We start from the raw sequence: 6,429 nt of genomic DNA, 5'->3' as shown, positions 1-6,429 counted from the left end.
CACGTAACAATACAATATGGTTTTACGTGCCAAAACCTCGATCTGATTACGAGGCACGCCGTAGTGGGGAAATCCGAAATAATTTCGACCACCTGGGGTTCTTTAACGTGCACCTAAATCCAAGTACACGGGTGTTTTCACATTTCACGCCCATGGAAATGCGGCCGCCGTGGTAGGGATTCGATCCCGTGACTTCATGCGTAATGGACAAATGGTGCAACAGGAGGTCCCCGGACTGATGTACGCGGACGACATAGTACTACTAGCGGACAATGCAAGAGATTGACAGACACTTTGGAATATGCGTGGCAACACAGCGACAAATCAAGGCCTTAAGTTTAGCACAGAGAAATCAGGAATTATGATCTTTAATGAAGAGACGAGTAATTACGTGGTGTCAATTGAACAGCAAGTCATACTCATAGTCAAGAAATATAAATAGCTCGGCGTGTGCATAAACGAAGGAAAGACTCACTCAAGCAGCCACCAAGCTATTCTGAAAATAAAAAAATAAAGGGGAAGTGCAATGCAGCAATAATAAAAAAAATTACACCATCTTCCTGAGGGGAACCATGGGCTGATGCGGAGCATCGCGGTCGTTATAACGGCGGTAATTACTCAGGTTCTGCTGCTCGACGTTCTCGAACCGACGCTGCTTCACGTTGCCGAAGCTCAGGATCCGCTGCTCGACGTTCACGAAGGAACCAACGCGGCTTCGCGTTCTCGAAGGTCGGGTTCCGCCGCTCGCTTCGTACGTTTACGTTGAACTTCACGGTCCCGAAACTCAGGTTCTGCTGCTCGACGTTCACGAACCAACGCGGCTTCCCGTTCTCGAAGCTCAGGATCCGCTGCTCGACGTTGACGTTTCGAAGCGGCTTCGCGTTCTCGAAGTGTGAAATCCGCTGCTCGACGCTGACGTTTCGAAGCGGCTTCGCGTTGGCGAACTGAATCTGGATCCGCTGCGCGTCGCCGACGTTTACGTTCTGCGTCGCGAGCTCTTCTCTGCGCAGCCTTGTCTTCAGAGGTGCTCGCTGTTCTGTTAATGAACTGGCTGTTGCTCTTTGAAGATGTGCCAGACAGTTCGTTGACAGATTCATTGGCGTCCATTCAGCGCATCGGATGGCGCACAGGTGGCGGATGAAGACACGGAGGGAGAAGCGCGTTATCGAACAGATGGCGTGGAGAGGGGGAGAGGAGGAGAGAGGCGTTATCGCACAGCTGGCGTGGAGAGAATGAGGAGAGGTGCGGACGGACGCCGACGCCGACGCCAACGACGCCGCGGGACAGGCCGCCGCTATAAGATGCTCCGCATCTAAAACATAGAGAACTTTGGGGCCGCAATAAATAAGAGATGGTGCGTGGAATCTGGAAAGGAGTATTGATGCCAGCGTTAAACGTTCGCAAATGCCATTCTGTGCTTAAAATCGGATATCTTGTCGGGGCTGGAAGTTACCCAAAGATCAGTAACGATCAGCCCATGGCCAAACCACAAATGAGGCAGTGCAGGATGACATGGGTTGGGCGTCGTTTGAAGTCAGAGAAGGGAAGAGCAAAATTAGTTTTGAAGAAAGACTCAGGAACATGGGCGAAAATAAATGGGCGGCTGAAGTACACAAGTACCCGTACCTGAAGAGCGTGGACACAGAATGGGGGAAGAGGTCAAGAAAGTTGGTAACCAAGTACAGGGTAATTGAAAGTGTATGTAAACAACCAGGAGTCATCAGAAAGAAAGGGAGAGAAACAAAGACAGTGAATTGGATGCAAAGAATGGAAACAAAAAAGACCATGGACATTTAGAAGAATGAAAAGAAAGAAAGAAGAAAATACTTTGCTATTTGAGGCTCGAGCTGGTTGCCTAAGAACAAGAACATACCGTAGCAAATATACGCAACAAGATGAGGTATGTGTATGCTGCAGCAAAATTCCGGAGACTACTTAGCACATCTTAATGGAATGCGAAGGGACTAACCCAGTGAGACCTGTAGGTAAAATGCACCTTCCAGAAGCGCTTTGATTTAAAGTGGATGGAAGCATGAACCGGTCAGCAGTCGAGATAAGCAACATACGTTTAGAGTATTGGTGGAAAAAAAGCAGGGAAGAGATTGATAAGACCAGATCCGTTGCAGGCATAAGCAGCGGCACAAGGTCAATAGAAAGTTTGGAGGAAGAGAAAAAAGATGAAAGAGATGTATACAAAAATGCTAGAATGAAAAGCATCTATAGCATACCCGAGTAACTCAAGCAGGCTACATGACTAGTTGTTCCCGCCCCATTTCAAAGAGGATGCCAATAAATCTGCATCATCATTGCCGATGCTGAGGACAAAACAGAGCCTCGTCATTGATAGCTCCGTTACCGAGGAATCTGGCCGAATGCACAACAACGATGCAAAGCATGAGGTAAAATTACAAGCAGGGCATCCGGCCAAAAAAGCGCTCCCCCCCCCCCCCCCCCCCCCCCCTCGTTTTATTAGGGGCCTGATTGGTGCACACCGTTATAGAGATAACTCGGACACCAGGACAAGGATGGCTTCAGCGAACTCGGCCAGCAACATGGAGGAAAGGAAAACAAGTGAAGTGGCAATTTTGAAGCCTAATCGAGGGACAAAAAAATAAAATTAGGCTCATGGGAAAAGGTCATTCCACGTGACCGACAACCGGTAGCTTCCAGCTGCCTTACGTGTTGTGACACTGGCGCGTAGAGTGCGGAGAGCTTATCGTGACGCCGGCGTCACTAAGAACCACCACGCAACAAACACTGCCTGGAAATGTGAGGCAACCGTGCGCAGGGTCTACTTCCTAAGAGTCAACGCGCCGACAAGCCCACAAGGGAGGCAGAAAGAGGGAGCATGGCGAGCCATGAGGAAGACAACGTGAAGTCGGTATAACAGCAGCTGTCAACAAAACTTCCGCAAATCGTTTTCAAGAATTTCGCGAAAGAGTAGCAGCAATGCATGACAGAAATGCAATGGCGACCCGCACGAAAAGGCTTCTCAGTTTCATCGGGTGGCACTCGAACCAAACGCGCCGTCTGGCTTGCGTGTTTTTCAGCAAACGGCCGTATAGCAGCGTACTCGTTCTAGAAAGGGAGTTGCTCTTGAGCTTGTACACCGTCGTTCCGATCAGTAATTTAGTACCGGCACGGAAATTGAAAGGGCATCCCAAAATTGTTTCGCAAGGCACGACTGACAGTGTCACCATGAAACGGTATTCGAGTACTGTTGTAAGATTCACTGTGCTACTGAAGTATCTAGAAAGGAAAAATACCAGTGCGAGATCCGACAGCAAGCTGGGGAGGGGGGAGGGGGCATCTGCTCAGTGTGCTTTCAAGAGCAGATATTTGCAAATATTTGCTGGTTGCAAAAGAGTTCGGCATTTACAAATGATTACTTATTATTTTAGTACACTGCAGACTCATGGTCCAAGAAGGAGAGGGTAATCATAATGCCCACCGAAAAAAAAAAATTAACTGTTACAGTAAACATGAAATACGTACATGGGAACGTCTTAGTGTACAGCAAAACAGCGAAGAATATCATATAACACGTAGTAAGACCGCAAATAATAATACCCTCTCCCAAAACAATGAAGGTGGCTACATTAGTAGTTAGAAATTATCAGGCAGTGCATTGCTACATTGAACACCTCCGAGATACTTGGTGAGAATGGTGAGCAACCATTCTTTGGAGAGAATGCCTCAGGTAAGTGTTCTTCCGCTTTCATTAAGAAAGGCAACGAAGGAAAATAATCGTGGAAGTAACGCTTGCACCAGCACAAAAAGAGAAGGTAGGTGGCGTCGCAAATGTTCGTGGTATGCAAGTCGTAGAAAGGACTTCCAATTTGCATACCGGTGGCACGCCGACTATGGAGCCGACATGCCCTCTGCACTCCAATTGCGAGATTGGGATTTCGCATACCTTCTAAGTCCAGACCCTAAGAAATACCTGATTATTTCTTTATTTCGCTTTCCGCGGTAGTTATGGCGTTCTCTTGCTGAGTATATACGAGGTTGCGTGCTCGATTACCGGCCGTGGCAGCGGCATTTCTGTGGGGGTGAAGTTCAGAACCCTCCCATACCGCTCTTTGGGCGCACGTGCAACTCAGGACAAGAAAGTTAGTCGGAAACCGCCCCTGCAGTGTTTGTCACAGCTCCAGTTCTTTCTCTCTTCCTCTCTCTCTCTCTCTCTCTCTCTTTTTTTTTCCACTCTGGTGGTAAACTCCGTATCTCTTTTCAATTTCCTTTTGTATTTCTTTTTTTTTATTGTGTACATTATTTGCCTGTTTTCTTCAAATTTTATTTATGGCAGAAAACTATGTGATTTCTGTTATCACATGTGTTATCATCACATACTGCCCTTTTGGCAATGTAGGTATTCTGTAAATAAATAAATAAATATGACAAATAGCACGCGTTGCGACGTCGTGGCTCGTTGGTCTAGGGGTATGATTCTCGCTTTGGGTGCGAGAGGTCCCGGGTTCAAATCCCGGACGAGCCCGTTTTTCTTTTTCGTTATTTATATATTGCTTTTCATTATGATACTCCCAAATTTTTTTTTTTGGTTTTTCTTGGATGCTCCAGTACTGTAAATGACGAAATGAAACAGCGTTTGGTATGCTGCTGAGACTCGGGGTAGCGTTTGGGCCGGGAACTCTTCAGCAATAGGGATGAGTACGTCCGGGAGCAGGAGCAAGTGAAAAATGGTTTAGTTTACAATATTTACAGCGGCTCCAGATATGGAAGGTCAGTCATGTAGGAGCACTTTGATTGTCTGACTCACTACATGTCTCACCACACATGAGAACACGTCAGGACACCCCTCATTGCACCAAATGTCGTGTTCCTTAGGTGACCAGACTAAAGAATCTGATCGCTGTGTCTCGGTCAGATACAGATCGCTGCATCCCGCCCATGACGTCGCACCGTTCCACCTCCGATGTTGCGCGGTCGCCCCCACATACGAGGCAAACACGTGGCAATCTGTGAAACCGAAGTCGTCGCCGTGGCCACGGAAGTAATTCCACGAAGTTGGCCCCTAGCATCAATCAGTGACATCTCCGTGACGCTCAGCTTGTTATGGTCGGTGTTCAGCACTAGCTGTCGCCGTCTAGACGGCGCTGATGAAAGGGGCTGCCTCAGGGGCCACACCCAAAGAATTCGCGTTGCTGTCTTGAGACGTAACAATGCAGACAGGTTTGTTCCTTGGTTTTGGTATATTGCTTTCGCAGGCTCTAGCGATGGCATACGTCTGCATGAGCTCCTTAAGAGAGGTTAGAATAGTTTCGAGCAATTTCAGTCGTCAGTGTGGCGGCGCCAGAGTGCCTTAATTTCTTCAAGAGGGCACCACCATTATTAAAGCCCCTCTACCTTTGGAAAAGTACCGCCATCCTTTGAACAACGCCACTTCTCTCTCTGCTGTACCTCCAATTGGACGATTGCTGTCATGTGATAGCGCGCGCGGAGCAGAGAGGAGGCGGTATTTTTCCGAAGGTGGAGGGGCTTTAACCGTTATTAGAAAGTTGCGCCATCTGGCGTCTGGACTGGCTCGGCCGCCGTGCTGGAATGTGCGGCCACCTGAGCGTCGCTTGGATGTGTGAGCAGAGCCGTTCGCCGCGCTGCATGTTCTCACATTTTTTATTCATTCATTCATTCATTCATTCATTCATTCATTCATTCATTCATTCATTCATTCATTCATTCATTCATTCATTCATTCATTCATTCATTTGTGTTGCCTCTTTGTTTTTACAGCGAAGCTGTATATGCCTAGGCGAAATGTCCGTCCTTTCCCAGGAGGGCCCTTCGCAGTAACCAGTGCGCACGCGCGAAAAAATGAAACGAGTTGGAGAGGAGTTAGGAGCAAGAGCAGATGGAATGTCTGGGTCTTTCATGTCTTACGCCTCGGAGTAACACGTGTTGGCGACGTACATACGCCCTCGCAGTGTCAGCGTTGAGTGCACACGCGCCAAGTGTGAGGGAGCAAGAGGAAAGGGATCGTCTGGTTATTTCGCAGCTTGGGTGTGACGTAGCTCCGCCTGCGGGGAGTGCGCGCGCGCTACGTGTGAGGGAGCAAGGGGGATAGGGAACGACTGGCGCGCAATAGGTGGATAGCAAAATCTCGGTTGTCGCAAGGGATTGTGGGGTACGGCGTATTCTGCTACAACTTCCGGTTCGAGACCACGACGCCGTCTATGCCGCCATCACTTCATGCCCATGCTTCACGCGCTTTGTTTTTTATATACTGAGGAACATTGGTGAAAAACCACCGACGGGCAGTTGTGGGTGTGATCGCTCCTTCGTACTTATGTTGGCGCCCTTAGACTCGTGTATTTTTAGGTGGCAGGCATTTCACGCCCTAACGTGTTTGTGTCGCGTCAAATAATCATATAACGTTTATCAAGCGCAAACGTTTGTCGAGCACGTTTGTCGAGC

At 48.3% G+C, this 6,429-nt stretch overlaps 1 non-coding gene across 1 annotated transcript; it reads left to right on the top strand.

Moving 5' to 3' along the window:
- Positions 1–4,423: 4,423 nt before the first annotated feature.
- Trnap-ugg (transfer RNA proline (anticodon UGG)) lies at positions 4,424–4,495 on the top strand. Its single transcript has one exon. It is a non-coding gene; the product is annotated as a tRNA-Pro (tRNA).
- Positions 4,496–6,429: the final 1,934 nt, after the last annotated feature.

Source organism: Dermacentor silvarum, chromosome 1, assembly GCF_013339745.2.
Source record: "Dermacentor silvarum isolate Dsil-2018 chromosome 1, BIME_Dsil_1.4, whole genome shotgun sequence".
NCBI lineage: Eukaryota > Metazoa > Arthropoda > Arachnida > Ixodida > Ixodidae > Dermacentor > Dermacentor silvarum.
Note: the sequence above shows the minus strand (reverse complement) of the source record. Positions and strands in the feature narration are given on the sequence as shown.